At 38.2% G+C, this 22555-nt stretch overlaps 2 pseudogenes; both read left to right on the top strand.

Annotated features, from left to right (window-relative positions):
• Nucleotides 1-229: 229 nt before the first annotated feature.
• On the top strand, nt 230-1174 carry LOC126070708 (olfactory receptor 14A16-like; annotated as a pseudogene).
• Nucleotides 1175-16175: 15001 nt separating this feature from the next.
• LOC126068629 (olfactory receptor 14A16-like) lies at nt 16176-17101 on the top strand (annotated as a pseudogene).
• The last annotated feature ends 5454 nt before the right edge of the window (nt 17102-22555 follow it).

Raw genomic sequence — 22555 nt, 5'->3', positions numbered from 1 at the left:
AGCCCAGTACGTTAACTGCTTCCATTACCATTAAGAAAGTGGAGCTGTACTGTATGCTATTTTCCTGAGACTTTTCTGATAAGCTTCACTCCAAACAGAATCAAGCCATGTTAAAGGTGTTTGCTCCACCCTTTGCTTGTTAATATAACCAGAAGATTCGGACTACTGAGTTCATATCTGAGTGAACTAGTTATCGGTGTTATCTTTATTTCCACAGACAAGAATCAGCATGCCTGAGAAACTAGCCAACATAACCATCATAATGGAATTCTTGCTCATGGGATTCACTGATGACTGGATGCTACAGAGACTGTATGCAGCCCTCTTCTTCCTCATTTACCTGATGACATTGATGGGCAACCTCCTCATTGTCACCCTCACCACCATTGATCTGCATCTCCATGCCCCTGTGTATTTCTTCCTGAAGAATATGTCCTTGATTGATATCAGCTTCATCTCTGTCACAGTCCCCAAGTCCATCCTGAACTCTCTAAGAGTCATTCTATCTCCTTCCTAGGATGTGCCTCACAAATTTTTCTTTTTCTTTTTTTTTGGGAGCACGGAGTATGCCCTCCTTGTAGTCATGTCCTACGACCGCTATGCTGCCATCTGCCATCCTTCGCGCTATGAGACCATTATGAATAGAGGCTCCTGTGTGCAGATGGTGACTGTGTCATGGCTCAGCGGATTTGTCTATGGATCCATCCATGTAGCAGGTACATTCTCTGTCAATTTCTGTGGGCTCAACATAGTGCACCAGTTCTTCTGTGACATTCCATCACTGCTTACACTTGCTTGTCCTGGGGAGCAAATTCTAGAATATGCATTTATAATTGCCAGCTTTTCCTTTGCCTTTTTATGCTTCCTTTTCATGATTGCCTCTTATGTTCACATTTTCTCAGCTGTCTTAAGGATTCCATCTGCTCGAGGCAGGTTCAAAACTGTCTCCACCTGCATGCCCCACCTCACTGTGATGGCCTTGTTCCTCTTTTCAGGCATTGTTACATATTTAGGCACCAACTATAAACCTGCATCATCACTGAATCTTTTCATGTCTGTGTTATACTCTGTGTTACCTCCCAGCCGGAATCCTGTCATATATAGCCTGAGGAATAGGGATATGAAGGCAGCCCTAGGCAAATTACTGGGTGGTAAAATGTTGCTAAAGATGTAAGTATTCTGCTGTCTTTAAAACATTGGCATGCATTTTCTCTTAAGTCAAAAGAAGTTTTTAAAATGTATTTTGGCCATCTATGTCTTTGGAATGCATTAAATATCTTCAAGTTTAAAAATTCTCGTCCATATTGACTTCAACAGCCTTGTCACTTACAATTTCTAGTGATATTTTCTCACTTTACTTTTCAGCATTACATTTATTTAAAATACTTCTTTTATCACTTTGACATTTAATTTGGACCAAATGTTTTTGAAAGAGTGAGTTGAAAGGAACTGGAGAAAGAGGTGAAACACCTATAAATAGCAGTTCTTTGTGTAGCATCCACTGTAGACGAAACTGTTTGGAGCTTTGCCAAGCAACTATAATAGATATAGATATATAGAGATATATAGGAGCCCTGGTGGCGTAGTGGTTAAGAGTTCAGCTGCTAACCAAAAGCTGAGCAGTTCAAATCCACCAGCTGCTGCTTGGAAACCTTATGGGGCAGTTCTATTCTGTCCTATAGGGTCGGAACTGACTCTACAGCACCTAACAACATATGTATATATATGGCATGGACACCTAATAAAGGCAAATGGGTATGTTACCATTACTGTATCTTCCATTTATCTTGTCACAGCTACACTAGACTGTATATTCTGTAATCGAAATCAGACCCACTGATTTTTGTATTCTTTTCTTGGAAAGTTGTGGAGCGTCTAGAAACACACAATGCAGTCAATAACCCAGACTTTAAGGTTATTCTGGTGGTTTCATCTCCTTTGTTACCATTGTCAGATGCTGCCTCTTTACATTATCGTACATTATTTCTTCAAAGTTAACCTATTATGTCCAATTTTCTGTCACTGGATTTTACAACTTTATAATAGCGGTAGAAAACAGGAGTAAAGAGAATCCTTTGGCTGTCTTACTATTCTACACATTTTTCTTTTTAACTTTTTTTTATTGTACTTTAGACAAAGGTTTACAGAACACACTAGCTTCTCATTAAACAGTGAATACACATATTGTTTTATGACATTGGTTAACTACCCCATGACATGTCAACACTCTCCCTCCTCAAAATTAGGTTCTGTATTACCAGCTTTCCTGTCCCCTCTTGCCTTCTAGTCCTTGCCTCTGGGCTGGTGCGCCCCTTTGCTCTTATTTTGTTTTATGGTCCTGTCCAATCTTTCGCTGAATGGTGAACCTCAGGAGTGACTTCATTACTGAGCAGATAGCATGTACAGGGGCCATACTCTCAGGGTTTCTCCAGCCTCTGTCAGGCCAGCAAGTCTGGTCTTTCTTTTTGAATTAGAATTTTGTTCTACATTTTTCTCCAGCTCTGTCTGGGACCCTGTATTGTGATCCCCGTCAGAGCAGTCAGTGGTAGTAGCGGGGCAACACCTCGTTGTACTGGACCTTTCTGGTGGAGGCCGTGACAGTTGTGGTCCATTAGTCCTTTGGACTAATCTTTCCCTTGTATCTTTAGTCTTCTTCATTCTCCCTTGCCCCTCAAAGGGGTGTGACCAGTGGAGTATCCTACATGGCCACTCACAGGCTTTTAAAACCCCAGACGCTACTCACCAAAGTAGAATGTAGAGCATTTTCTTTATAAACTATGTTACGCCAGTTGAGCTAGATGTTTGCTAAAACCATGGTCCCCACAGTCCTCAGCCCAGCAATTTGGTCCCTTGGGGAGTTTGAATGTATCTGTGGAGCTACCATGACCTTGCCTTGTACAAGTTGTGCTGACTTCCCTAGTATTATCTACTGTCTTACCCTGTACCAAAGTTAGAACTTACCTATTGTCTATTTAGTGTTTTTCTATCCCCACATTTCCTCTCCCTTGTAACCATCAAGGATTGTTTCTTTTTGTGTGTAAACCTTTTCATGAGTTTTTACAGTAGTGGTCTCATACAATATTTGTCTTTTTGTGATTGACTTATTTCACTCAGCATAATTCACCTATGTTATGAGATGCTTCACAGATTCATCGTTATGCTTTCTCAGTGTGTAACACTCCAAATTGTATGTACCACAATTTGTTTATCCATTCATTTGTTGACGGGCATCTAGGTTGTTTCCATCTTTTTGCTATTGTGAAAAATGCTGCAATGAACATGGGTGTGCATATGTCTGTCCGTGTGATGACTCTTACTTCTCTAGGATATATTCCTAGGAGTGGGATTGCTGGAACATATGGTATTTCTATTTCTAGCTTCCTAAGGAAGAGCTGTATTGTCTTCCAAAATGATTGTATAATTTTGCATTCCCACCAGCAGTGCATAAGAGTTCCAATCTCCCAGCAGCCTCTTCAACATTTGTTGTTTCATGTTTTTTTGATTTGTGCCAGTAATGCTGGGGTGAGATGGTATCTCATCTGCACATTTTTCTTATCATCATAATTTTTCTTATTTTAGAATTTAAAAATAAATAATAATTTCACCCATTTGAGTTTCTGAAAGTATTATATACAAAACAAATACATTCACAAGTTATAAAAGTAGTTATGTAGCTACAATTATAAGGATCCCTCGTGGTGCAATGGTTAAGCACTTGGCTTCTAACTGGAAGGTCAGAGATTTGAAACCACCACCTGCTCCTGGAGAGGAAAACCTGGAGATCTGATCCTGTAAAGATTATAGTCTAGAAAACTCTTGGGACAGTTCTGCTATGTTGGGTGGGGTAGCTATGAGTTGCAATCAACTCCAAGGCACACAGCAGCAACAGCTATAACCACAGATCAATCGTAACCCATAGGATGATGATTAAAATCAGCCAGTAAATAACAGTTACCATCAAGTCAATTCTGGCTCAAGTTGACTGCATGTGTGTCAGAGTAGAAGTGTGCTCTGTAGGATTTTCAAAGGATAATTTTTCAGAAGAAGATTACCAGGCCTTTCTTCTCAGGTGCCTCTAGGTGAACTTGAACCTCCAACCTTTTGGTTAGCAGTGGAATGCTTAACAATTTGCACCACCTAAGTGTTCCTCTTACCTCATAAACAGTACTAAATGCTCCAGGTTTCACGAAGTGAGAAACTCTCTTTTTTCTTCTATTTCTCTATTTACTTACCTTTTCTTTCTGTCACTATATCCACTCTCTTGCCCTGCTTTTGATGAAGCTGAAATAGGATAGATGGCACCTTTCTTGGTCTGCCTTAGCCATCTGAACTGAGTTCTCAAAAATGGACTGTGTTCTTTCTCTAGAGTATATTCTTTCCCCAAACACAGCCAAGATCTCTGACTATTCCATTGGTGGCTATCTACTCCTTCAATTTTCTCAACTTTGCTTGCATTATATAACTGTTTTTAAGAAATTAATTATATTGCTAATTATTTGTTATAGAGTAACACCAGGTGATATTTTTATTAAAATAGTAGATATTAATTTTTCTTATTGAATAAAATTAATGTTATTTTCTCCAATATTATAAAAATGTATATGTGAAAAATAACTGGCCTTTTAAGGAAATGAACACTCTCATAATTCATTTTTACACAAGATCAGCGCTGACCAATAGACATGTAAACAAAAACACATTTGTAATTTTAAATTTTCTGGTTGCTAGCTAGAAGCCCTGGTGGTTGGCGCAGTGGTGAAAGCACTGAGCTGCTAACTGAAGGGTCAGCGGATCTGACCTATGCAGGAGACAGATGTGACAGTCTGCTTCCGCGAAGACTTACAGCCTTGGAAATGTTATGGTGCAGTTCTACTCCATCCTATAGGGTTGCTAGGAGTTGTAATCAACTCGACCACAGTGGGTGTTTTTTTTAGGTTTTTAGTAGCTAGTTTAAAAAAAAAAAATGAATCCAACCTTTATTAATTTATTGATTTAAACAAATATAAATAAAATATCATTTTAGCAAGCAATGCATACATATTTGCGAGACATTTTACATGTTTTTCATACTAATTCTTTCATCTGGTGTGTATTTTACCTTGGAGCACATCTCAGTTTGTACTATCCACATTTCAAGCGTTCAGTGGCTATACGTGTGCTGTGGCTGCTGTCTTGCACAATCAAGTCCAAAATACTAGCTAAGTGCTCTGATTTGACTTAGAATTCAGTAAAAACATATTCTGTTGTACCTTATTTGATTATATAAGAATACAGTTAATTACATTTTTATTAGAATATGACTATAACAGGGTGTGTGTGTGTGGTGTGTATGTGTAATTGTTTGCCTGTTGTTGTTGATGTTACCTGTCATGGAGTTGGCCTCCAGCTCAGGGTGACCCCATGCACAACTGAAAAAAAGGCTGCCTGGTACTGCGCCATCCCCATGATGGGTTGTGGATTGAACTGTTGTGATCCATTGAGTTTTCAGTGGCTAATTTAATTTTTGGAAGTAGATTGCCAGGCATTTCTTCATAGCTCACAAAACCAACCAAACAAAAATCCTATTCTCTGTCAGATTGACCATCTAAATTAAAAGCTTATGGCATAAATATGGCATAGTCAGTAATAATTTCCTGTTACATCATAGGATGTCAGTAGACTCCCCCCCACCCCAGTACAATCTAATTTAATGAGCTGATTTGGACTAATGTTCCTTCATGCTTCACCTGATGGCATTATAATACTCTATAATCTATTCAGGGTTAAGAAAAGCAACAACTTGCGCACTGTATTCCAGGAAGAATGAAGACAACAGTGGTGCTTGAGCTCACATAGTGGAAGGGAAGTAGCCACTGGTTCTAATGAGCCTAATTTAACAACCTAAGACATTGGTTTAATTGGAACTTGTTAAGACAGGGGATGCTTCTAAGCAGCGCAGTTCCTGAGGACAGACTGTGAGACAACAGTGAGCATTTGAGGGACCAGATAGAAAGTTATTTCATTTCTACACAGGAAAGTCGTTCTTGCTTCGTAGGCAGTATCCCCCCTCCCTTTTCTCTTGGGCGCTACTGATAGATAAATGTTGGAATTTTACTTTCTCACTTCCATATCTTGGAGATTCTTTAAACAAATAAACAAAACAACTCATGTGGCTTTAAGTGTTGTATTAAATTTCCTGTAATAGTTTCTGATCTTGCTTCTAGATAACCAGTTTTTTCTTTTTCACACCATGAGCTGTATGTTTAACTCCATGAATACAGTATTTATTTATTGGTGCTCACTTTACCTCCTTCTAAAATGCTTGTTTTCATACAAATGTCCTGGTTAAAGATTCATCTCTTCCTTTTTTTTTTTTCTTTTTTCCTGTGTTTCTTTAATCTCTTAGATACTTTAAGTAGGCTCTCTGGGTAACTTCCTCACTCGCGTTCTTTGATGTTAACTTGCTGCCTGGGGTCGATTCCACTGAACAAAATGGTTTTACTAACTTAGTCACTGGGGTGTGTTTATGCACTGCAGTTGTGGAAAGAAACGGGACATCATTTGGGACCTGTATATGCTAGTGATTTCAAATATTCTGGGTGGTTTTAATTTACTTTCTATTGGCTTCCTTACATCACTAAAAGGTGTATATAACAAATCCTTCGAAGGTGGCAGGGTTTTTAAGTTTCAGGAATGACATTTCCCATGCAAATCTCTGACCAAGTATGCTTCTTGGTCTACTCAGTGTAGTTTTACTGGTAGTTGAGGGATAAGTAATAATTTTACAGGCTGACTCTTTCTGTTTCTGAATTAATTGGGCTATCAATTTCTCTTTTCGTGTTTTCCTGAAATAGTTGCTACAGCAGCAAACCAAACAAAAGGAATTGTGGCACTTCTGAATAAAAATTTAAGTGTTTATTACATGAAAACATGGAGACTTTATGAATAGAACTACAAAATCTGATGAAGATATTAAAATGACACTTTGAATATTTTAGGGAAAATAATTTCCCATTGTATATGTTTGATGCAGTTGAAGTTGATAACAGATATAAATTTGATTCTGTGGTACTGAATTTCAAATGGAACATGAGATAAGAAGGACCAGCTCTGAACAGCAGAAAGTAATTATTCTCCCATACAGAATCTCATAGATAAAAAAATAAAATCACATTTTATTGGGAAAATAAATAACTACTCATAAATGACACTAGGATAAATAGCTTGACTATTAGAGAAGATTGGAAAATACTTCATTCTATAAGAATCCCATAAAATTTAGGGCAATTGAAAAATGAAATGTGATAAATTAAGTTAAAATACAAGGAGAAGGAAACTTAGAATAATACTTTCTCATTTTATGATATGGGATAACTTTCTAGAAAAAATTAAGTAAATAAAAAAACAGATTATAAATTCACATCATATGAATAAAAGTATTCATTTAAAATATAAACAAGGTGAAAGAACATCTGACTTACTAGAAAATATTTGCAATATATATTGACGATACATTATCAATGTAAACAGCCAATGCAGATAGGTGGAAAGTAAGCATTGTATAATTCATTGTTAGTGGAAAGAAGTTCATGGAGGATGTTCACGGGCGGTGGGATGAGGCTGAAAATATGGCCGTGGAAATTGTATAACAAAGTGTATTTGAGGTTTTAGGGACATTATAAGTAAAATCCCTTTTCATCTCCAGGATTCAAAACATATTTGGAGATCACTTCAGAAATCAAATCAATAAGAGGAAAAAATGTCCCTGATAAAGTACAAGGTGGAGGGCAGGGCTATGACATGTAAACTGTTGGGTCAGTACTGTCTCCAAACTAACCCATACGGTAACACAGATATTGGAAAATGGTTAGTTATAATTGGGTTTAGAGCACATATAGACTGAGGGTTACTATGAAGAGAGAGAGAGCGAGAGAAAAAAAAAAGCACTGACAGCTTTTCTAATACATCAGCTATACAAAATCAAGCACTTTCCCAGTGTTATCACTTATCAGGTATTTCATCCTGGATGGTGAAAATGGTTAATATTCTTGACTGCTAACAGGAAGATTGGAGGTTCAATCCACCCAGAGGCATCTCATAAGAATGGCCTGATGATCTACTTCTGAAAGATCACAGCCATTGAAAGTTCTACGGAGCACAGTTTTACTCTGACACTCATGGGATCGACAGGAGTCAGAGTTGACTGGACATCAAATGGTTTGGTTCTAGGGAGAAGTGAATAGGGCATGAAACAAGTTCCCACCCTTACTATTAAGAAGTAACTCCTCCTCGTTGTAACACAAGACAAAATTTAAGTGCTTCCTCCCCACCAGTATTTCACAGCCATCTGTCCATGGACTGGAGGGTTCACACTGGACACCAGGGCCATAGCTGTCCACCTCTTGGGAGGAACAACCATTTTTGTATCATGCTGTCTTGTTCTTACATTCTTGAGGTTGCTCTCCCTTATTACCACAGCTGTTCTGGGTGTCCTTCTGGGACATCTGGTTGGTCTTTCAATTTTGAACATAACATGAAATTGATTTTTACTCATAGTGACTATATAGGACAGAGTAATACTGCCCCATTGGGTTTCCAAGGCTATAATCTTTATGGAAGTCGATTGCCACATCTTTGTGCTGAAGAGTGGCTGGTGGGTTCAAACTGTTGATCTTTCGGTTAACAGGCAAGCACCTAACCACCATGCAACCCGAGCTCCTATTTTGAACATGCTTTTGTTGTTATCCGGTGCTGTGGAGTTGATTCCGACTCATAGTGACCCTATCAGACAGAGTAGAGCTGCCCCATAGGGTTTCCAAGGAGTGGATTTGAACTGCCAGCTGTTTGGTTAACAGCTGAGCTCTTAGCTGCTACACCACAAGGGCTCCATTCTGAAAATATATCACTCAAAAAAAGGACTTCTTGTCGCTTTATTAATGTAAAGTCCTTAATACACCAAAAGGCGAAAACTTAATATTGTATTCAACTCCTTACTGTTGTCTGGTCTCTTTACTCAGATTAAATATTCTAATTTTCTATGATGAGATTACATACCTTGAAAAAAATTCCAGTGTAATTATGAGAGATAATCCATTGCAAATTCATTATCAGTATCTCAGAGAGAGACAAGATACACAGTGATGAGATCCCCTTTCACTTAATGCAAAGTCAGTTAGAAGGCTTGACATGCCTTAGAAATTGGTGGATTCTATCTGATTCTACTGCCTGAACTGCTTCTGATTTGGAATAAGAGTAATCCTCTCAGGGATTCACAGATTAGTTTATTTCCAAACATCCCATAAGCCAAAGTTTCCAGTCACACAAGAACATCACACCGTTGGCCCCGCACACCAAATATAGGGCACATGGAATGACTTTGGGTAAATGGAAAGTAATGTTCTTTGATTACAGTAATAGTAATAAAGGTACTGGAGATACCTCTTTTGGATTTCAGCCGTGTTGGAATGATATGATTCTAGAATTCATGACCTATGAATCTGACCAAATGTTCACAACTGCTCTTTTCTTAACAACTTTGCCTTTAATCAGGCTTCTTTCCATTCCACAGACCCCTGAACTCTGCTTGCCTCTAGTCTCAACAAGCACTAAAAAAGTGAAGTGTGTTCCCCCCACCCCTTATCAGCTTCTAGGAATCACCTGGCCACAGAGAAACCCTTGTCCTCTCAGACTCCATTGGCCATTTCCCATTGTTTGTCAGGCTTCTCCTTAAAAAAGTCCTGCTAATCTCAGCTTGCTTCTCCTTATCCTATGATAGAAGACTTCTTCTGTTTGATTTTGAGTCACTTGCAAATTTATGAGATCAGATCATTGTCTTTCTTTATGAATAAAGCCTCTCCTTAAATAACTCCAAATATGTTTTTAATTGACAAACTTAAAGTCAAATGGCACAATTTTACCATCCAAGTTTTGATTATAACCAATATTTGCCATGTCTGGGGAAAACAATTGCTTGCCCATTATTTCTTTACTTTCTAGAGAGGGTAAATGAATTATTCCATGCTTGCTCTTGATTTGGAAAATTTTCAAAGATGAACAAGCATTTGACCCTACTTTATTTCTGGTGCTATCTTTTTGCTTTCTGCATGCTCATCACTTTTTAATGCCTTCTTTCATGGGTTTGTGACTCACTTACTTCTTTCAGAAAGGCTCAGTAGAGTTTCTCATCCTGAGTCCCTTTCTTCTTTTCCACATGTTTTAGTGCCTAGTATTACTTTCTGGCCCAGGCTTTTTGTTCCTCAGTTTATACATTTTGTCTTGTATGACTTCTTTTAGCAAGAGAAGCAAAATCTGAGTTCTATTTCTTGGACAGCATACACCCTTCAAACAATCTTGCCAATTTCCCCTCAAGATAATGATTTCAAGGTTGATACATCTTGTAACATGTGTCAGCACTTCATTCTTATTTATTGTTAAATAATCCATTTTATGTACATACCACTTGTGTTTACCAATCATTAGCTGATGTGCAATTTCTACATGTATAATTCAGTGACGTTGATTACATTCTTCAAGTTGCGCTACCATCCTCGCTATCCTTCTCTGCATTATCCCACCAGCATTACCTTAAACTCCCTACCCTCTAAGCTTCCCATCCAATCTTTCAAGTTGCTGTTCTCAATTTGATCTCAGGTGGATGCTCCTTTAAAAGAGCACAATTCTCAAAGCAGACACACTTTATGAATTAAAATAAGTTAATTTTTGGTTCAAAGAAGACTTCAGGGGATAGATTTGGTTTGAGGTTTCAAGTTTAAAGATTATCTCAGGGCAATAATTTGAGGGGCTCTTCCAGCCTCAATGGCTCCCGAAATTTTGGATACCGTTGAGAATTTGAAATTTTGTTTTGCATTCCCCTGTCCATTTTGATCAGGATCTGTCTATGGAATGGCCCAGCAATCCCCAGGTATATACCCAAGTGCCTTAAGGGTTGAGAAGTGAACTGACATATGTACACCAATGTTCATTGCAGCACTATTCACAATAGCCAAAAGGTGGAAACAAACTAAAAGTCCATCAGCAAATAGCTAAGCAAAATGTGATACATAAATGCAATGGAATACTACTAAGCCAGAAAGAGAAGCAAATTACTGATACTTACTACAACATGCGTGAACCTTGAAGACATTATGCTGACTGAAATAAGCCAATTATAAAAGGACAAATATTGCAAAATTTCCCTGATATGAAATGAAAAGAATAGGCAAATACATAGAGATTGAAGTTTATTCGTGGTTATTGGGGGGTAAAAGAGAGGGGAGAAGGGGATCCACTCTTTGGGAAGCAGTGAGTTTTTATTTATGTTGATGGGAAACGACATCAATTAAGGGTAATGTTTGTACAATTGATTAATGTAATTTATATCACTAAAATTTACACCTTAAAAATGTTGAATTGACACATATTGTGTTTACAAAAAAAGAAGGGGTGGGCAGTGGTTGAGGCTGCTTGTGTACAACCAAACACCTCACAGGATTTGTTTTCTTGGTTTGGAGGCTTAGGGTCATGGTTTTGAGTGATATTCCAATCACTTAGCCCAATATTGTTTCTAAGGACTTCTGTTTTCTACCTCCTAATTTGTTCTGTAGTGACTGGGGTCTTAAAAGCTAGCAAGTTGCCATTCAAGACGTCTCCACTCACCGGAGCAACAGAGCAAGAGGAAGGTCATGGATTGAAAGAGAACATCAGATACATGTCTGGCTGCCTCGTGAACAGCTATCTGATTTGTCATGAGACCAGAAGAACTAGATGGAACTCGACTACTATTAATGAACTCTTTGATCTCCGTTTATTTTTTCTGCATTTCTTTCTTTCATTAATGTTTTGTAGTTTTCTTTGTATAGGTACTGTATATATTTTATTACAACTATACTTAAATATTTCATTTTTTGGTGCTAATGTAAATGGTATTGTGCTTTTAATTTCAATTTGAGTTTACCAATGCTGTTTTTGTAAAGAAGAAAATTCCAGTGGCATAGTGGTTAAGAGCTCAGGCTGCTAACAAAAAGGTCAGCAGTTCAAATCCACCATGCTGTCCTTGGAAATTCTATGGGGCAGTTCTACTCTGTCCTATAGGGTTGCTATGAGTTGGAGTCAACTCAACAGCAATGGGTTTGGTGGTTTCTTTTGGTTATGTAGAAACTAATTGACATTTGCATATTGATCTTGTAACCTGCAACCTTGCTGTAACCAGTTATTAGTTCCAGGATTTTTTTGTTGAGTTTTTGGGATTTTCTATGAAGCATGGAATCTGTAAATAAATCCAGCTTTTTTTTTTTTCTTCCTTCTTTTCCTATCTGTATACATTTTATTGTCTCATCATACCACTTCCAGGAAAATGTTGAATAGGGTGGATGAGAGGGAGTCACACTTGCTTTGTTCCTGAACTTAGAGGGAAAACATGCAATCCCTCACCTTTAAATATGAAGTCATTTTTGTTGTTGTTAGCCGCTGTCAAGTCAATTTTGAATCACAGTGACCTTATGTGATAGAGTAGAAGTGCCCCATAGAATATTCTAGAATGTAATCTTTATGGGAGCAGATTGCCAGGTCTTTCTCCCACAGAGTCACTGGATGACTTTGAACTGTCAATATTTTATTAGCAGAGGAGCTCTTAATCAAGTATGACGTTAGCTGTAGGGTTTTGTGGATATTCTTTATTGAGTTGAGAAAGTTTCTCTGTTCATTGAGAGTTTTTAACACGAATGGGTGACAATATTTATTATATCTTAGTAGAATATACTTTAAATTTATACCAACTTAATTTCAGTGAAATTTAGAAACTTTATTCCTATACAGCTTTATTCTGACCCTTTTTTTGTATTATGATATACAAATCCCATCTATATATAAATCCAACAGTACATTGTTATAATTATTATTTTGTATCTTATAGATTTTAAGAAAGCAGAGAGAAGAAAAAAGAGCAAGTATATATCAGAGAGTTTCTTATATTAGCTTTTTAAATTAATTTTTATTACCTTCATTTCTTCCTGTTGATCTGAGTTACCATAGGACGTTGTTTTCTTACTCCAGTACACCTTTGTCCTAACCTCTTACTTTATCACATTAACGTTAAATATACTTCATTTCTAAATATTGTAACCCCATCAACAGTATGTCTATCTCCAACCCTATATTCACTGGTAATAATACAGCTGCGGATGACATCAACAGTGAGATAGTTTTTGCCCATAAGTTCAAGAAAAATGAATAAATAAAAAATCTCTTGTATAGGCAGGAATGTGTATAAATGGAATGCTGTAGGTAGGAGCACAGATTTGCCATGTGTTTGGGAGATTAACTGGTTGGTATTTATAGAAATTTCAAAGCTATTTGATCAATTAATTACTCCCAAATAAAGTATTTTAAGAAATTAGGTGTGCATATATTTAAAAATATATATGTTAGAACCATCACAATTTGTTTGCAATATGAAAAAATGGTGCATGCAAACCAAGGTGCCCATCAATGGATGAATGGATTAATATATTATGGTATATTCACACAATGGAATACTACACATTGATAAAGAACAGTGATGAATCTGTGAAACATTTTATAATGTGGAGGAATCTGGAAGGCATTATGCTGAGTGAAATTAGTCAGTTGCAAAAGGACAAGTATTATATAAGATCGCTATTTTAAGAACTCGAGAGATAGTTTAAACACAGAAGAAAATACTCTTTGAGGGTTACGAGAGGGGGGAGGGAGGGAGAGTGGAAAAAGGGTGCTCATTAATTAGATAGTGGATAAGAACTACTTTAGGTGATGGGAAAGACAACACACAATACAAGGGAGGTCAGCACAACTGGACTAAACCAAAAACAAAGAAGTTTCCTGAATGCACTGAATGCTTCAAAGGCCAGTGTAGCAGGGGTGGGGGTTTGGGGACCATGGTTTCAGGGGACATCTAAGTCAATTGGCATAATAAAATCTATTAAGAAAACATTCTGCATCCCACCTTGAAGGGTGGCTTCTGGGGTCTTAAATGCTAGCAAGTGGCCATCTAAGATGCATCAATTGGTCTCAACCCACCTGGATCAAAGGAGAATGACAAACACCAAGGACACAAGGTAATTATGAGCCCAAGAGACAGAAAGGGCCACATAAACCAGAGACTACATCATCCTGAGACCAGAAGAACTAGACGGTGCCTGGCTACAACTGATGACTGCCCTGACAGGGAATGCAACAGAGAACCGCTGAGGGAGCAGGAGAGCAGTGGGATGCAGACCCCAAATTCTTGTAAAAAGACCAGGCTTAATTGTCTGACTGAGACTAGAAGGACCTCAGTGGTCATGGTCCCCGGACCTGCTGTTGGCCCAGGACAGGAACCATTCCCAAAGCCAAATCTTCAGACAGGGATTGGACCGGAAAATGGGTTAGAGAGGGATGCTGGTGAGGAGTGAGCTTCTTGGATCAGGTGGACACTTGAGACTGTGTTAGTATCTCCTCCCTGGAGGGGGTGTGAGTGGGTGGACAAGGTTAGAAAAGAGAGAGTGAAGGGAGGGAGCGGGCTGTCTCATTGAGGGGAGAGTAATGGAGAATATGTAGCAAGGTGTGTATAAGTTTTTGTGTGAGAGACTGACTTGATTTGTAAACTTTCACTTAAAGCACAATAAAAATTTTTAAAAAAGGAAAAATGTATGCATATTCTGAAATACGCACAAACATTAAAAAGCAAGGATTAAATATATTTGTAACAGTATTGGTAAATGTTCTGAAAAATATGTTAAGTGAAAAATAAGCAAATAGAACAAAGCATGGAAAGAGCTCATCTGTGCTGAAGTGTACCTTTTTTCCCAGTGATATGTCACAAATCGACCGAAAACTGAAAGAAAAGAAATGCAATATAACATTTTAGAATGGAAAATGGAGTGAAGGCTGAGAGAGGGAATTTAAGTTTCTTATCTTCTGGCAACTCGATTATTTTGTATGACAGATGGACTTACACAAATTTATGATAGATAAAAACAAAAATAACATCAAAATAGGTACTAAAGGCAGCGACATAGCTGATCACTTGTGTCCAGATATGAGTTCATGAATTAAAAAAAATTTTGTTTTTCACTTTCCACCAAATGTAAAGTTCTACACAGTCTATTGAGGGAAGAAACCCAACAACAAATTATTCCACAGTTGATGACATGGGTCTCATAACAGGAAATCCTACTGGGTAAGCCAACTGTCCAACCACAGACTTAAATTTTTGCACTACAAAGCTTCCACATCCATAATAACAGCATCTTCTGGGAAATGATCGTCCCCCTCAGGAATCTTTGCCAATACACTTAATTAACTCTGATTCTAATTAGTCAATCGTAACTTCTTATAAAAATGCAGGACAAACACAAGACTCATTTAAACCTGTGTGTGCCAATGGAAAAAAGACAATAACTCAGTAAATGCATAGAAAACCTGAGCAACAGCAATATTTGAACAGAAATATGCTTCCTATTGGACAAGAGACCCACCTCATCCAGCCTTTCTCACTGTATGAGAAAGTGCTCTCTGTCAACCTCATTCTCAGCCTTCACTTCCCCAGCGTTTTAAAGAATGGACACCAGAAATTAGGGAAAGTGTGTTACTATTAGGTAAGTGGATTTCTCCCAAACCTATAAGCATCAGCTATAAATTTCCCCACTCACATTATCTCTTTGTATGTCTAAATAAGTACATTCTTTTTACCTGATTATATTTACTGCCTTTTAGGAAAATAAGCTGTTAATTATTATATTTTAATTTTGGTTATTAGACCTATGGCAGCTATGTGCTCTTTATGAACAATTGATGGGCAGAGTAGGATGTGCAGATACTTCTAGGATTCTATTCAGTCTTTAAAGAGCCCATGCATGATCTGCTTAACGTGAACACTTGGTAAAAACGTCAGTGATCCAGTTTTAATCTATCATATGTGCAAGATGTATTTCACTGCCCTAGGCAACCAGAAGGTAAATTATTCTAGCCTGCTCTTAAAGACTATGTTATTATAATTTACTGTGCATTGGTTTAAAATTAGAGTTTGCAAGATGTAACTCCTGAGGCTACTCTAATGACCTTAAAGTGCCCCTCAGGGCACAGTAGATTCAATTAGAGAACCAACAAAGAGGCAGGTTCTGAGGGTGTAAGTGAATGAAGTAAATGTTACTTTTCTTAAGTTTCTGCAGACAAAAATCAGCATGCCTCAGAAAATAGCCGACATAACAGAATTCTTGCTCATGGGATTTCCTGATGACTGGATGCTACAGAAACTATGCAGCCCTCATTTACCTGACAGCACTGATGGGGGAACCTCGTCATTGTTACCCTCACCACCAACGACTGGCATCTCCAAGCCCCCATGTACTTCCTCCTGAAAAATTTGTCCTTAATTGACACATGCTATATCTCTGTCACTGTCCCCAAGTCCATCATGAACTCTCTAACAGCCGTTCCATCTCCTTCCTGGGATGTGCCTCACAGGTTTTTCTTGTTATTTTTTTCGGGGGCACAGAGTTTGCCCTCCTTACAGTCATGTCCTATGACCGCTATGCTGCCATCTGCCACCCTTTGCACTATGAGACCATTATGAATAGAGGTGCCTGTGTGCAGATGGTGGCTGCATCGTGGCTCAGTGGATGTGGCTATGGATCCATTCACGTAGCAGGTACATTCTCCGTCAATTTCTGTGGTCCCAACGTAGTTCATCAGTTTTTCTGGGATATTCCATCATTGCTTACACTTGCTTGTTCTGGGGAGCATATTTTAGAATATGCATTTATCATTGCTAGCTGTTGTTTTGCTTTTATATGTTTCATTTTAATGGTTGTTTCCTATGTTCACATTTTCTCATCTGTCTTAAGGATTCCATCCACTCAAGGAAGGTACAAAACTGTCTCCACCTGCATGCCCCACCTAACTGTGGTGACCTTGTTTCTCTCTTTTGGATTTTTTTTTTTTTTTAGGTTCAGCCTTGGAATCCCCATCATCAGTGAACCTCTTTATGTCTGTGTTATACTCCTTGTTACCTCCTACTCTGAATCTTGTCATTTATAGTTTGAGAAACAGGAACATGAAGGTGGCCCTTAGTAAAATCTTTGGTGGAGAAATGGCCTCAAAGATGTAAATGTCTAAAATATCATTTTAATATTTACTAATGTGTATCAGATTTTTCGGTTTACAGGAATCTGTCTAAGGAAGGCTGGTGGTGCAATGGTTAAGCTCTTGGCTGCTAATCAAAAGTGACTTAGAGGGTCACTATGAGTCAGAATGGACTCAACAGGCATACAACAACAATATTTAAAAAAAACTTAGACAATTATTATCTCATTTTTTTCTGCCGCATAGAATGACACATTTTATAGCATTAGATGGGTCTCGATGTCAAAAGTGTCTTGGCAACTTCTAATTCACTGGAAATCTTCCAAGCATTAAGTTCTCATCAACAAGAGCCAGGTTTGGGGTAATATTGTTCATTTCAGATTCATCTTTACCAATACCATTCGCTTTCCTAGTTGGGACAATTTTATGATAGTTTAAAATTTTACATATTTTAAAACAGTATCCTGTTTCATTCTTTTAGTAGTTAAAATGAAGGTGAGTAGTTTCAAATTTGTTGCTTTTTTTTTTCTCTTTGTTTGTATTCACAAGGACATTATGTACGAACTCAGAGTTTTATAATAAATGTTAATTTTCCAATTGTGGCTTTGCAAATATTACACTCAGAATATTCTTTAAGAGAATTTGTAAACAGCGTCTATTGGTAATGGATGTCATTGGTCAATCACATAAAGACAATTTTAAGACTAGTGATGGTGAATGGTCAAATTGCATAACTCTCATTACATAGTCCAATCTGAGAAAGAATATGTAATGGTAAAACGTATGGGAGTAGCGTAAGTTATGAGAAACTACAATTCTTTCATGTCCACACTTTGTATTCTTAAATTTTAAACTTTAGAAACATGTATTTATAAGTTGAAATAAATCTACTTGTTTTTATGTTTTGAGTTGCTGTTGAGTCTGTTTGAACTCATAACGACCCTATGTACAACATAAACACTGCCCCATCCTGCGCCATCCTCACAATCGTTGCTGTATTTGAGCCCATTGTTGCAGTCACTGTGTCAGTCCATCTCATTGAGGGTCTTCCACTTTTTCTCTGACCCTCTGTTTTACCAAGCATGATGTCCTTCTCCAGGGACTGGTCCCCCTGATAACATGCCCAAAGTATGTGATACAAAGTCTTTCCATCCTGACTTCCAAGGAGCACTCTGGCTGCACTTCTTCCAAGACAGGTTTGTTTGTTCTGGCAGTCTATAGTGTATTCAATATTCTTCGTCAACAGCATAATTCAAATGTGTCGATTCTTTTTTGGTCTTCTTTATTCATTGTCCAGCTTTCCCATGAATATGAAGTGCTTGAAAATACCATGGTTCGGGTCAAGGGAACTTTAGTCCTCAACTTTACTTTTTCACACGTTAAAGAGGTCTTTTGCAGCAGATCTGCCCAATGCAATACATCGTTTGATTTCTTGGCTGTTGCTTCTGTGGGTGTTGATTGTGAATCCAATAAAATGAAATGCTTAACAACTTCAGTATTTTCTTCCCTTACCATGATCTTGGTTATTGCGAAGATTTTTGTAAGGATTTTTATTTTCTTTGTGTTGAGGTGCAATCCACACTGAAGGCTGTAGTTTTTGATCTTCATCGGTAAGTGTTTCAAGTCCTCTTCACTTACTGCAAGCAAGGTTGTGGCATTTGCATATTACAGGTTGCTAGAGAGTCTTCCTCCAGTCCTGATGCATGATCTTCTTCATATAGTCTAACCTCTTGAATTATTTACTCAGCATACAGATTGAATAAGCATGGTGAAAGGATGCAACCCTGACACACACCTTTCCTGACTTTAAACCGTGCACTATCCCCTTGTTCTGATTGACCAGTGCCTCTTGGTCTGTGAACAGGTTCTCCATGAGCACAATTAAGTGTTCTGGAATTTTAATTCTTCTCAACTTTATCCATAATTTACTGTGATCCACAAAGTCGAATGCCTGTGCGTAGTCACTAAAGCAAGGGTAAACATCTTTCTGGTTTTCTCTGCCTTCAGCCAAGCGCGTGCACGAGTCTGCGTGTGTGTGTGTGTGTGTGTGTGTGTAAAGGAAACCTGCTGGTGCAGTGGTTAACTGCTCAGCTGCTAGCTGAAAGGTTGGCGGTTCAAACCCACCAACCACTCCATGATGGCCTGCTTCCATAATGACTACAACCTTGGAAATACTATGGGGCAGTTCTGCCCTATCCTATAAAGTTGCTATGAGTAGAAATTGACATGACAAGAATGGTGAATTGATATATATACACATATATATTACATTAAATATATGACTGCCTGTGTGGACAAACGGTTAAGTGTTTCAAGAATAACCAAAAGGTTGACATTTCAAATACATCCAGCAGCACCTCCAAAGAATGTCTTGGGGACCTGTTCCCAAAAGAGCACAGCCATTGAAAACCATATGGAGTGCAACTCTACTGTGACACACATTAGGTCACTATGCGTCACAATCAATTCAGTGACAACTGGTGGTTTATGTATGTATATAAAATTGGTTTCAATACGCTATACATTTATCAAGATGCTTTGCAAATTTGGCCAAGTTACTTGATTCATCTTTCTCTTTCTATAATATATGTAATACATTAATTTGCTGTTAAAACGTTAATGTCCTTATCACCTATAGGCGATAAGGACATTAACGTTTTAACAGCAAATTAATGTATTAATGTATTAAATAGCAAATTAATGTATTCCCACACAGTGCACTGAGTGACCCACACAAAAATAAAAATAACCCATTGCTATTGAGTCGATTTCAACTCATAGCAATTCTATAGGACAGAGTAGAGCTGTCCCATAGGGTATCCAAGAAGTGGTTGGTGGATTCGAACTACCAATCTTTTGGTTAACATCCAAGGTCTTAATCATTACACCCGTAAGCACCACAATAAACTCAATGCCACAGCAGAAGTATTCTATATTCTTTTAAGACGTCAAACATTATGATTATTTCTTTTTAAAAAAATAATTTTTATTGTGCTTTAAGTCAGAGTTTACAAATCAAGCAGCCTGTCACATATAAGCTTATAAACACCTTACTACATATTCCCATTCACTCTCCCCCTAATGAGTCAGCCGCTCCCTTCGTCCAGTCTCTCCTTTCTTGACCATTTTGTCAGTTTCTAACCCTCTCTACCCTCCCATCTCCCCTCCAGACAGTAGATGCCAATACAGTCTCAAGTGTCCACCTGATACAAGTAGCATCTCTCTCCAACCCATTGTCCAGTCCCTTCCATGTCTGATGAGTTGTCTTCGGAAATGGTTCCTGTCCTGGGTCAACAGAAGGTTTGGGGACCATGACTGCCGAGATTCTTCTAGTCTCAATCAGACCATTAAGTCTGGTCTTTTTGTGAGAATTTGGGGTCTGCATCCCACTGTTCTCCTGCTCCTTCAGGAGTTCTCTGTTGTGCTCCCTGTCAGGGCAGTCATCGGTTGTCGCCGGGCACCATCTAGTTCTTCTGGTCTCGGGATGATGTAAGTCTCCAGTTCATGGGGCCATTTCTGTCTCTTGAGCTCATAGTTATCGTGTGACCTTGGTGTTCTTCATTCTCCTTCGATTCAGGTGGGTTGAGACCAATTGATGCATCTTAGATGGCCGCTTGTTAGCATTTAAGACCCCAGACGCCACAGTTCAAAGTGGGATGCAGAATGTTTTCATAATAGAGTTTATGATGACAATTGACTTAGAAGTCCCCTTAAGCCATATTCCCCAAACCGAAGCCCTTGCTCTGCTAACATTCGAAGCATTCAGTTTATCCCAGAAACTTCTTTGCTTTTGGTCCAGACCAGTTGAACTGACCTTCCCTGTATTGTCCTTCCCTTCACCTAAAGTAGTTCTTATCTACTGACTAATCAGTAAATAACCCTCTCCCACCCTCCCTCCCTCCCCACCCCCGTAACCACAAAAGAAAGTGTTCTTCTCAGTTTATACTATTTCTCAAGAGCTTATAATAGTGGTCTTATACAGTATTTGTCCTTTTGCCTCTGACTAATTTCACTCAGCATAATGCCTTCCAGGTTCCTCCATGTTATGAAATGTCTCACAGATTTGTCACTGTTCCTTATCGATGCGTAGTATTTCATTGTGTGAATATACCATAATTCATTTAACCGTTCATCCATTGATGAACACCTTGGTTGCTTCCAGCTTTTTGCTATTGTAAACAGTGCTGCAATAAACATGAGTGTGCATATATCTGTTCATGTAAAGGCTCTTATTTCTCTAGGGTATATTCCGAGGTGTGGGATTTCTGGGTTGTATGGTAGTTCTATTTCTAACTTTTTAAGAAAACTCCAGATAGGTTTCCAAAGTGGTCGTACCATTTTACATTCCCATCAGCAGTGTATAAGAGTTCCAATCTCTCTGCAGCCCCTCCAACATTTATTATTTTGTGTTTTTTGGATTAATGCCAGCCTTGTCGGAATGAGATGGAATCTCATCGTAGTTTTAATTTGCATTTCTCTAATGGATAATGATGGAGAGCATTTTCTCATGTATCTGTTAGCTGCCTCAATATCTTTAGTGAAGTGCATGTTCATATCCTTTGCCCACTTTGTGATTGGGTTGTTTGCCTTTTTGTGGTTGAGTTTCAACAGAATCATATACATTTTAGAGATCAGGCGCTGGTCGGAGATGTCATAGCTGAAAAATTTTTCCCAATCTGTAGGTGGCCTCTTTACTCTCTTGGTGAAGTCTTTAGATGAGCGTAGGTGTTTGATTTTTAGGAGCTCCCAGTTATCTGGTTTCTCTTTGTCATTTTTAGTAAGATTTTGTATTCTGTTTATGCCTTGAATTAGGGCTCCTAACATTGTCCCTATTTTTTCTTCCATGATCTTTATCGTTTTAGTCTTTATGTTTAGATCTTTGATCCACTGGGAGTTAGTTCTTGTGCATGGTGTGAGGTATGGGTCCTGTTTCATTTTTTTGCAAATGGATATCCAGTTATGCCAGCACCATTTGTTAAAAAGACTATCTTTTCCCCAATTAACTGACACTGGGCATTTGTCAAATATCAGCTGCTCATATGTGGATAGATTTATATCTGGGTTCTCAATTCTGCTCCATTGGCCTATGTGCCTGTTGTTGTACCAATAACAGGCTGTTTTGACTACAGTGGCTGTATAATATGTTCTAAAATCATGTAGAGTGAGACCTCCCACTATCTTCTTCTTTTTCAGTAATGCTTTATCCGGGGCTTCTTTCCCTTCCATCTGAAGTTGGTGATTTGTTTCTCCATCATTTTAAAAAATGTCAGTGGAATTTGGATTGCAAGTGCATTGTATGTATAGATGGCTTTTGATAGAATAGCCATTTTTACTTTTGTAAGTCTTCCTACCCATGAGCAAGGTATGTTTTTCCACTTATCTAGGTCCCTTTTAGTTTCTTACACTAGTGCTTTGTAGTTTTCTTTGTATAGGTCTTTTACATCTTTGGTAAGATTTATTCCTAACTATTTTATCTTCT

This window comes from Elephas maximus, chromosome 2, assembly GCF_024166365.1.
Source record: "Elephas maximus indicus isolate mEleMax1 chromosome 2, mEleMax1 primary haplotype, whole genome shotgun sequence".
Taxonomy (NCBI): domain Eukaryota; kingdom Metazoa; phylum Chordata; class Mammalia; order Proboscidea; family Elephantidae; genus Elephas; species Elephas maximus.
This window is presented reverse-complemented; position numbering and strand designations above follow the sequence as displayed.